At 31.1% G+C, this 12,488-nt stretch overlaps 1 long non-coding RNA gene across 2 annotated transcripts in view; it reads right to left on the bottom strand.

Annotated features, from left to right (window-relative positions):
* The window catches only part of LOC143053875 (uncharacterized), a 93,890-nt gene that overhangs the window by 17,039 nt on the left and 64,363 nt on the right, over nt 1-12,488 (bottom strand). The window contains exons 2-3 of one of the 2 annotated variants that reach the window (XR_012971490.1): nt 9,309-9,370; nt 8,496-8,618 (exon numbers count right to left, since the gene is read on the bottom strand). This is a non-coding gene — a long non-coding RNA (uncharacterized LOC143053875). Of the gene's footprint in view, nt 1-8,495; nt 8,619-9,308; nt 9,371-12,488 lie in introns of those variants that run through there. The other variant, XR_012971491.1, reaches the window with a different exon arrangement.

Genomic DNA, 12,488 nt, shown 5'->3' with positions numbered 1-12,488 from the left:
CTCTATAGAGTTTGAACATTTTACATTATCTCCCCTTATAGAGTTTGAACATTTAACATTATCTCCCCTTCTCCCCTTATAGAGTTTGAACATTTAACATTATCTCCCCCTATAGAGTTTGAACATTTTACATTATCTCCCCTTATAGAGTTTGAACATTTTACATTATCTCCCCCTATAGAATTTGAACATTTAACATTATCTCCCCCTATAGAGTTTGAACATTTTACATTATCTCCTCTATAGAGTTTGAACATTTTACATTATCTCCCCTTATAGAGTTTGAACATTTAACATTATCTACCCTTCTCCCCTTATAGAGTTTGAACATTTAACATTATCTCCCCCTATAGAGTTTGAACATTTTACATTATCTCCCCTTATAGAATTTGAACATTTAACATTATCTCCCCCTATAGAGTTTGAACATTTTACATTATCTCCACTTATAGAATTTGAACATTTAACATTATCTCCCCTTATAGCGTTTGAACATTTTACATTATCTCCCCCTATAGAGTTTGAACATTTTACATTATCTCCCTCTATAGAGTTTGAACATTTTACATTATCTCCTCTATAGAGTTTGAACATTTTACATTATCTCCCCTTAGAGTTTGAACATTTTACATTATCTCCTCTATAGAATTTAAACATTTTACATCATCTCCCCCTATAGAGTTTGAACATTTTACATTATCTCCCCCTATAGAGTTTAAACATTTTACATTATCTCCCCTTATAGAATTTGAACATTTAACATTATCTCTCCTTATAGAATTAGAACATTTTACATTATCTTCCCCTATAGAGTTTGAACATTTTACATTATTCCCCTTATAGAGTTTGAACATTGAACATTATCTCCCCTTATAGAGTTTGAACATTTCACATTATCTCCCCCTATAGAGTTTTAACATTTTACATTATCTCCCCCTATAGAGTTTGAACATTTCACATTATCTCCCCCTATAGAGTTTGAACATTTTACATTATCTCCCCTTATAGAGTTTGAACATTTTACATTATCTCCCCTTATAGAATTTGAACATTTAACATTATCTCCTCTATAGAATTTGAACATTTTACATCATCTCCCCCTATAGAGTTTGAACATTTTACATTATCTCCCCCTATAGAGTTTAAACATTTTACATTATCTCCCCTTATAGAATTTGAACATTTAACATTATCTCTCCTTATAGAATTAGAACATTTTACATTATCTTCCCCTATAGAGTTTGAACATTTTACATTATTCCCCTTATAGAGTTTGAACATTGAACATTATCTCCCCTTATAGAGTTTGAACATTTCACATTATCTCCCCCTATAGAGTTTTAACATTTTACATTATCTCCCCCTATAGAGTTTGAACATTTCACATTATCTCCCCCTATAGAGTTTGAACATTTTACATTATCTCCCCTTATAGAGTTTGAACATTTTACATTATCTCCCCTTATAGAATTTGAACATTTAACATTATCTCCTCTATAGAATTTGAACATTTTACATCATCTCCCCCTATAGAGTTTGAACATTTTACATTATCTCCCCCTATAGAGTTTAAACATTTTACATTATCTCCCCTTATAGAATTTGAACATTTAACATTATCTCTCCTTATAGAATTAGAACATTTTACATTATCTTCCCCTATAGAGTTTGAACATTTTACATTATTCCCCTTACCATGTTTATAGAGTTTGAACATTTTTCATTATCTCCCCTTCTAGAGTTTGAACATTTAACATTATCTCCCCCTATAGAGTTTGAACATTTAACATTATCTCCCCTTATAGAGTTTGAACATTTAACATTATCTCCCCTTATAGAGTTTGAACATTTTACATTATCTCCCCTTATAGAGTTTGAACATTTAACATTATCTCCCCCTATAGAGTTTGAACATTTAACATTATCTCCCCTTCTAGAGTTTGAACATTTTACATTATCTCCCCCTATAGAGTTTGAACATTTTTCATTATCTCCCCTTATAGAGTTTGAACATTTTACATTATCTCCCCTTATAGAGTTTGAAAATTTTACATTATCTCCCCTTATAGAGTTTGAACATTTAACATTATCTCCCCCTATAGAGTTTGAACATTTTACATTATCTCCCCTTATAGAGTTTGAACATTTAACATTATCTCCCCTTATAGAGTTTGAACATTTTACATTATCTCCTCTATAGAGTTTGATTATTTTACATTATCTCCCCCTATAGAGTTTGAACATTTAACATTATCTCCCTCTATAGAGTTTGAACGTTTAACATTATCTCCCCTTATAGAGTTTGAACAATTTACATTATCTCCCCTTATAGAATTTGAACATTTAACATTATCTCCCATGGCTCGACATTAACGTTTGTCCGATTGTCCGGGACAAGTGGACACAGGTGTCGGGCAAGTAGATTCACCATACTACTTGTCCGATGGGACAAGTGAAAAATCAAGGTCAGATTAAAATAGATCAAATTCAAGACTTATACATTCCCAAAAATATGAATGATTGTTTTATTGATCATACTTTATGAAATAATTATTCATTGATTGAACCAGAGACATATAAAACTTGTATAATATGTCTCTGAATTGGAGTATTGAACATGCTGGCAGCCATTGACCAGAGGGGATATAAGTAAGGGGAAAGAAACCAATGTTAATGTATCTTCTTAGTATAAGCTTCCTTGAATTAGGAGCACCTCCATATGGAGTTTTACCTAAACTTTAAAATATTAAATTAAAGTATGTTTCATTTGATTTTGCTTTTATGCATAACAATACATTAAAAGAGGTTTTATTTGATAAGATCTATGATATAAAAATTTAAGATGAAGAAAAAATGAATAAAATCTAAAAAGGCAGATTTTTTAGTGAAATGTGTATGTACTTCATGATCATATATCAATGTATATACAAACCAAAATAAATTGTAAAAGCTTGTTTTGACATCATCAATAAATTAAAAAGGTTTACTCATATACATGTTCAAGGTGGCCAGGTGTATTTACATCCTTGGTTTAACCCATACCACTACTAAAAGTGAATAGGTCCTTAGGGGAACGTAGTGGTTTGGGAAGAAATGATGATTTAATGATTGACAAATGATAGTGACATTGAGTCAGAGAACACAGTCTTGCAAAAAAACTTTCATTCTGAAATAATGAAATGTATTTTGATGCGGTATTCATATAACATTACAAAATGCTCCTTTTATTAGGTACAATCAAAGCCCAAGTGTTATTATTGCATAAATCATCAATATGTTAGATTTTCAATTATGAATTCGGACAAGTGAGTTAAGAGTTCGGACAAGCTGATTTTCTTGCCACTTGTCCGAAGGGACAAGTAAGAAAACATGTTAATGTAGAGGCCTGTCTCCCCTTATAGAGTTTGAACATTTTACATTATCTCCCCTTATAGAATTTGAACATTTAACATTATCTCCCCTTATAGAGTTTGAACATTTTACATTATCTCCACTTATAGAGTTTGAACATTTTACATTATCTCCCCTTCTAGAGTTTGAACATTTAACATTATCTCCCCCTATAGAGTTTGAACATTTTACGATATCTCCTCTATAGAGTTTGAACATTTAACACTATCTCCCCTTATAGAATTTGAACATTTAACATTATCTCCCCTTATAGAGTTTGAACATTTTACATTATCTCCCCTTATAGAATTTGAACATTTAACATTATCTCCCCTTATAGAGTTTGAACATTGAACATTATTTCCCCTTATAGAGTTTGAACATTTAACATTATCTCCCCTTATAGAATTTGAACATTTAACATTATCTCCCCTTATAGAGTTTGAACATTTTACATTATCTCCTCTATAGAGTTTGAACATTTTACATTATCTCCCCCTATAGAGTTTGAACATTTTACATTATCTCCCCTTATAGAATTTGAACATTTTACGTTATCTCCCCCTATAGAGTTTGAACATTTAACATTATCTCCCCTTATAGAGTTTGAACATTTTACATTATCTCCCCTTATAGAGTTTGAACATTTTACATTATCTCCCCTTATAGAATTTGAACATTTAACATTATCTCCCCCTATAGAGTTTGAACATTTAACATTATCTCCCCTTATAGAGTGAGTGAACATTTAACATTATCTCCCCTTATAGAGTTTGAACATTTTACATTATCTCCCCTTATAGAGTTTGAACATTTTACATTATCTCCCCCTATAGAGTTTGAACATTTAACATTATCTCCCCTTATAGAGTTTGAACATTTTACATTATCTCCCCCTATAGAGTTTGAACATTTTACATTATCTCCCCTTACCATGTTTATAGAGTTTGAACATTTTTCATTATCTCCCCTTCTAGAGTTTGAACATTTAACATTATCTCCCCTTATAGAGTTTGAACATTTTACATTATCTCCCCTTATAGAGTTTGAACATTTAACATTATCTCCCCCTATAGAGTTTGAACATTTAACATTATCTCCCCTTCTAGAGTTTGAACATTTTACATTATCTCCCCCTATAGAGTTTGAACATTTTTCATTATCTCCCCTTATAGAGTTTGAACATTTTACATTATCTCCCCTTATAGAGTTTGAAAATTTTACATTATCTCCCCTTAAAGAGTTTGAACATTTAACATTATCTCCCCCTATAGAGTTTGAACATTTTACATTATCTCCCCTTATAGAGTTTGAACATTTAACATTATCTCCCCTTATAGAGTTTGAACATTTTACATTATCTCCTCTATAGAGTTTGATTATTTTACATTATCTCCCCCTATAGAGTTTGAACATTTAACATTATCTCCCTCTATAGAGTTTGAACGTTTAACATTATCTCCCCTTATAGAGTTTGAACAATTTACATTATCTCCCCTTATAGAATTTGAACATTTAACATTATCTCCCAGGGCTCGACATTAACGTTTGTCCGATTGTCCGGGACAAGTGGACACAGGTGTCGGGCAAGTAGATTCACCATACTACTTGTCCGATAGGACAAGTGAAAAATCAAGGTCAGATAAAAATAAATCAAATTCAAGACTTATACATTCCCAAAAATATGAATGATTGTTTTATTGATCATACTTAATGAAATAATTATTCATTGATTGAACCAGAGACATATAAAACTTGTATAATATGTCTCTGATTTGGAGTATTGAACATGCTGGCAGCCATTGACCAGAGGGGATATAAGTAAGGGGAAAGAAACCAATGTTAATGTATCTTCTTAGTATAAGCTTCCTTGAATTAGGAGCACCTCCATATGGAGTTTTACCTAAACTTTAAAATATTAAATTAAAGTATGTTTCATTTGATTTTGCTTTTATGCATAACAATACATTAAAAGAGGTTTTATTTGATAAGATCTATGATATAAAAATTTAAGATGAAAAAAAAAAGAATAAAATCTAAAAAGGCAGATTTTTTAGTGAAATGTGTATGTACTTCATGATCATATATCAATGTATATACAAACCAAAATAAATTGTAAAAGCTTGTTTTGACATCATCAATAAATTAAAAAGGTTTACTCATATACATGTTCAAGGTGGCCAGGTGTATTTACATCCTTGGTTTAACCCATACCACTACTAAAAGTGAATAGGTCCTTAGGGGAACGTAGTGGTTTGGGAAGAAATGATGATTTAATGATTGACAAATGATAGTGACATTGAGTCAGAGAACACAGTCTTGCAAAAAAACTTTCATTCTGAAATAATGAAATGTATTTTGATGCGGTATTCATATAACATTACAAAATGCTCCTTTTATTAGGTACAATCAAAGCCCAAATGTTATTATTGCATAAATCATCAATGTGTTAGATTTTCAATTATGAATTCGGACAAGTGAGTTAAGAGTTCGGACAAGCTGATTTTCTTGCCACTTGTCCGAAGGGACAAGTAAGAAAACATGTTAATGTAGAGGCCTGTCTCCCCTTATAGAGTTTGAACATTTTACATTATCTCCCCTTATAGAATTTGAACATTTAACATTATCTCCCCTTATAGAGTTTGAACATTTTACATTATCTCCACTTATAGAGTTTGAACATTTTACATTATCTCCCCTTCTAGAGTTTGAACATTTAACATTATCTCCCCCTATAGAGTTTGAACATTTTACGATATCTCCTCTATAGAGTTTGAACATTTAACATTATCTCCCCTTATAGAATTTGAACATTTAACATTATCTCCCCTTATAGAGTTTGAACATTTTACATTATCTCCCCTTATAGAATTTGAACATTTAACATTATCTCCCCTTATAGAGTTTGAACATTTAACATTATCTCCCTCTATAGAGTTTGAACATTTTACATTATCTCCCCTTATAGAGTTTGAACATTTTACATTATCTCCCCCTATAGAGTTTGAACAATTTACATTATCTCCCCTTATAGAATTTGAACATTTTACATTATCTCCCCTTATAGAATTTGAACATTTAACATTATCTCCCTCTATAGAGTTTGAACATTTTACATTATCTCCCCTTACCATGTTTATAGAGTTTGAACATTTTTCATTATCTCCCCTTACCATGTTTATAGAGTTTGAACATTTTTCATTATCTCCCCTTCTAGAGTTTGAACATTTAACATTATCTCCCCCTATAGAGTTTGAACATTTTACATGATCTCCTCTATAGAGTTTGAACATTTTACATTATCTCCCCCTATAGAGTTTGAACATTTTACATTATCTCCCCTTATAGAGTTTGAACATTTTACATTATCTCCCCTTATAGAGTTTGAACATTTTACATTATCTCCCCCTATAGAGTTTGAACATTTTACATTATCTCCCCCTATAGAGTTTGACAATTTAACATTATCTCCCCCTATAGAGTTTGAACATTTTACATTATCTCCCTCTATAGAGTTTGAACATTTTACATTATCTCCCCTTATAGAGTTTGAACATTTTACATTATCTCCCCCTATAGAGTTTGAACATTTTACATTATCTCCCCCTATAGAGTTTGAACATTTTACATTATCTCCTCTGTAGAGTTTGAACATTTTACATTATCTCCCTCTATAGAGTTTGAACATTTTACATTATCTCCCCCTATAGAGTTTGAACATTTTACATTATCTCCCCCTATAGAGTTTGACAATTTAACATTATCTCCCCCTATAGAGTTTGAACATTTAACATTATCTCCCCTTCTAGAGTTTGAACATTTTACATTATCTCCCCTTATAGAGTTTGAACATTTTACATTATCTCCCCCTATAGAGTTTGAACATTTTACATTATCTCCCCTTATAGAGTTTGAACATTTTACATTATCTCCCCTTCTAGAGTTTGAACATTTTACATTATCTCCCCTTATAGAGTTTGAACATTTTACATTATCTCCCCTTATAGAGTTTGAACATTTTACATTATCTCCCCCTATAGAGTTTGAACATTTTACATTATCTCCCCCTATAGAGTTTGAACATTTTACATTATCTCCCTCTATAGAGTTTGAACATTTTACATTATCTCCCCTTATAGAGTTTGAACATTTCACATTATCTCCCCTTATAGAGTTTGAACATTTTACATTATCTCCCCCTATAGAGTTTGAACATTTTACATTATCTCCCCCTATAGAGTTTGAACATTTTACATTATCTCCTCTATAGAGTTTGAACATTTTACATTATCTCCCCCTATAGAATTTGAACATTTTACATTATCTCCCCCTATAGAGTTTGAACATTTAACATTATCTCCCCTTCTAGAGTTTGAACATTTTACATTATCTCCCCTTATAGAGTTTGAACATTTTACATTATCTCCCCCTATAGAGTTTGAACATTTTACATTATCTCCCCTTATAGAGTTTGAACATTTTACATTATCTCCCCTTATAGAGTTTGAATATTTTACATTATCTCCCCTTCTAGAGTTTGAACATTTTACATTATCTCCCCTTATAGAGTTTGAACATTTTACATTATCTCCCCCTATAGAGTTTGAACATTTTACATTATCTCCCCTTATAGAGTTTGAACATTTTACATTATCTCCCCCTATAGAGTTTGAACATTTTACATTATCTCCCCCTATAGAGTTTGAACATGTAACATTATCTCCCCCTATAGAGTTTGAACATTTTACATTATCTCCCTCTATAGAGTTTGAACATTTAACATTATCTCCCCTTATAGAATTTGAACATTTTACATTATCTCCCCTTATAGAATTTGAACATTTAACATTATCTCCCTCTATAGAGTTTGAACATTTTACATTATCTCCCCTTATAGAGTTTGAACATTTTACATTATCTCCCCCTATAGAGTTTGAACATTTTACATTATCTCCCCTTATAGAATTTGAACATTTAACATTATCTCCCCTTATAGAGTTTGAACATTTCACATTATCTCCCCCTATAGAGTTTGAACAATTTACATTTGAAACAAATTTCAATAGTAAATGATCCTATATAGTTCACATATAATGTACACTTACCTATAATAGTAACTTGACTGTACAAGGATCACATTGACTATAATAACAACTTGGCTGGACAAGGATCACATGGACTATAATAACAACTTGACTGGACAAGGATCACATTGACTGGACACGGATCTAATAAATACAAATAATAGATGTTCAAAATAAAAATATGGTTAAAAAAGAAAAAGACAAACAACAGTACAGAAAACACAAAATTAAAAATTAAAGACTGAGCGACAGGAAACCCATCAAAAGTTAGGGGTTATATCAGGTGCTCCACATGGCACTTGTGTTGCTCATTTATAAGTACAAAGTTTTCATTGGTTGACTACAATGTTGACATCTTTCATTGAATGGTTGCTGTCTCATTGACATTAACATCCAATCTGTCATTCCTACACCACAAGTGACTTCTTTAACTCTTTAAGCAACTCACAATGTAATGATTGCAATGTTTTGTTAAGTTTGGACTACCAATGCAATGAATTTTGTAATTATGTCATGTTATTTTTTGTGTCCAATTTATTTAACAAAAGTAGATGAGTGCAAAATGTTAATCCTGTATAAAAAGAATTAAAAATCAAAGTGATGAAAGATTGGAAGAGTAGCTTGAATAATTTCAAATCATATTTGGATATGATGTGGACAAAAAAGAACAGAAATAAGCGCTGGTGTAATGCTACTTAGAATTCACCAGTTAGTTCTTGATTATCTCCCCTTTAGGAATGTTATCATTTACAATTGAAATATATTTCTGAATTTCATTTGATAAAATAAATAACCAAACGTTTCAAAACAATTTGACTATAAATGTTCACTTACCTTTACTAAGTAATAAATTGACTGGACTTGAATCAAATAAAAATGGACAGTAGATCTTTAAACTGAAAATATAAAATAGCTAAATTTCAGTTTCAGATAAATATCTGTTGAACCATTTCTGAACATGTATATATATACTTTTTTAAGCTTGTGACAAGTAACTTGTTGTGTAGATTAAGTGGTTAACTTTTTTGTCCTACTTAAAAAAAAAACTTTATACAAGATTTGGTGGTGGAATCTGTTTCTCTAATGATTTTCTAACATTATGCAGGCAAACTTATTCCTTCTTTTCAAATGATCTGCAAAAAGATGTGATCTTTCTATGTGACGTCATCAGGCATGGTCGTCTTTTTTCATGCCGTCACAATAGGAAATTAAGAGGAAAGCAAGAACATTTGACGTCATAATCCGATTTTAACCAATGAAGTACTGAGATCAAACAAACCACTTGTTGATTAAATGTTTTTTTATACAATCGGTGCAGAAAGGGATAAATTGACGGAGAATTAGAGAATTAAGATATCTTAAATAATCTTTTTTATAAGATATCTTATAAATATACTTTATATATAAAATATCTTATATATAGTATATAAGATATCTTATATATAGTTTATAAGATATATCATATTGTTTAGAAGATATCTTATACAATTTATAAGATATCTGATAAAGAAAACTATATGAGATTTCTTATAAACTATAAAAGATATCTCATAAATTTTATAACATATCTCATGAACTATGTAAGATATCTTATAAACTTTATAAGATATCTTACAAACTATTATATAAGATATCTTATAAAGTTTATGAGATATCTTGAAGTTAGATTAAATAACTAAACGGCTTGCCATATTAACCACTGAAAAGCGAGCTCATTTCATGAATGGTCCATCATCAACATTATTTTCAAAAACGCTCAAACTGTTGTCTTTTGAGGAAATAGAGCAAAATATAAAGTAATTTCTTTCAAAAAACAAGTTTTAATCAAGTTACACAACCGGCTCTGCTGGGCGATCTGCTTTTATAAGATTGGCTCCCCTTAAAATTAATTTATCAATGTTATATTAAAATTTGAATTTGTTCTTTGCCGAGGTCTGCTTTGACACCAATTTTGACAAAAAACATGTTTTCGATCAACCTGCTGAGCGATCTACTTTTGCGAATTCAAATACCCCAATAAAATTTTAATCAATTGAATCTGGCTTCTAAAATTGTTTACCTCACGTTGACATAATTAAATCGTTGTTAATAAAATGCGATCGTAGTCAGCATTCTTATGGTGGCACGGTAGTATTTGCATTCCAGATTTAAGGTTGCTCTTTTGTGTACCCTACTTAGGTAAATGTATCTAAACAGTGTGATTGGACAAAAAATACAGTATCAATTGAACATACTTTCCCAAACTGAGTGATGAATCAGGTGTAGAAAAATATGAAATAATTTTACATAGAGATGAAAATGAATTTTTGAGAATTTTTTTAAATTTTGTATTCACTGCACCATAAAAGACCTAAAAGTACTACTAGTGGCCTTAGGTTTTTAAAAATAGCAAAAAAAGTAAACCGTAATGATACATATTCAAATTCATTTCTGAATAGTAAAATGAAAGTACTTTAGTTAACTGTGAATGTAGAATTTTTTGCAGTGTTAGAAAGTGGTGAAAATTCTAAAAAGGCTATCATTATCCTTTATGGGCCAGGAAATACTACCGTGCCACCTTATCCGAATTTTACTACGTTTTGAGGACAAACTATGAACAAGAATGTGTCCACTCGCACTATCATTTTCTATGTTTAGTGGACCGTGAAATTGGAATAAATTCTCTAATTTGGCATTAAAATTAGAATGATCTTATCAAAGGGAACATGTATACTAAGTTTCAAGTTGATTGGACTTCTACTTTATCAAAAACTACCTTGACCAAAAACTTTAACCTGAAATTTGCACTATCATTTTCTATGTTCAGTGAACCGTAAAATTGGGATCAAAACTCTAATTTGGCATTAAATTAGAAAGATCATATCATAGGGCACATGTATACTAAGTTTCAAGTTGATTGGACTTCAACTTCATCAAAAACTACCTTGACCAAAAACTTTAACCTGAAGCCGGACATACAGACGGACGGACGAACGGACGCACAGACCAGAAAACATAATGCCCCTCTACTATCGTAGGTGGGGCATAAAAATTATAGTTGCCGTAATCAGTGACTGAAACTTTTCCGGAAATACCAATTTTTATTTTATTTTCCTGAATTGGGAATTTATATTCATAACATTTTTTTGGGGCTGCTGGCAGATTTAAGGGCCGCTAAGCGGCCCTAAACTATATAGTGGAATCATCCCTGAGACCAGAAAACATAATGCCCCTCTACTATCGTAGGTGGGGCATAAAAATCCCATAGGGTTCTATAGTAAATTCATCCCTTCTGTCGGCCCATCAAAATACACTTATATAGACCACAAGAAGAAAAATAATAAGAACTGAGCAAAAACTTTGTTTAGGAGTCTTAATAGCAAGAAGTATAGTTACGAATTTTGTTATAGTCCGATTTTCTAAGATAAGATAAGATAACTTTATTAGCACTAACACATTGACAATAAATGGTTATGGCAACAAATTAAAGACTAACTACAATCATGACAATAACATATATACAATGAAGGAGTGACAGTGGATAATTATGAGAGAAATATATAAAAAATAAATGAGAAGCATATACATTATTACAAAAATCAAGTACCTTTTAATAATGAGTTTCTAATGCACAATATGGAAAAGGCCGAGTTTGTTGTGGGCCGAGATGAGATGATATACCATGATACTTTCGATACTCTCAGGCTTTTACGTATTCATAACATTTGTAAAAATCGTAGTCGGCGTCGTAAAATGTTCATTCATGACATATTTTAAACACGGTATTAATTTTCTCTTCAACCGGAGAAAGGTAGGAAACCTTTGAAACCAGGAATATAGTACTCCTATTTGGAGGCATACATATATGGATCTGACGCATGTCTGGAGAATACCGATAAGGGCATAACGTAGAAACTTTTGTCTTGTTTGTGTATTGATTCTAGTTTCCGCATAGCGCAGATCCGCGTAGTAGTATTTGTGATCGCCATTTTCAAAACGAACTTGAATTATTTGATTTATCGATGAACATTCAGT

This window comes from Mytilus galloprovincialis, chromosome 12, assembly GCF_965363235.1.
Source record: "Mytilus galloprovincialis chromosome 12, xbMytGall1.hap1.1, whole genome shotgun sequence".
NCBI classification, from domain to species: Eukaryota; Metazoa; Mollusca; class Bivalvia; order Mytilida; family Mytilidae; genus Mytilus; species Mytilus galloprovincialis.
The sequence above is the reverse complement of the archived record's forward strand: the minus strand, read 5'-3'. Positions and strand labels throughout refer to the sequence as shown.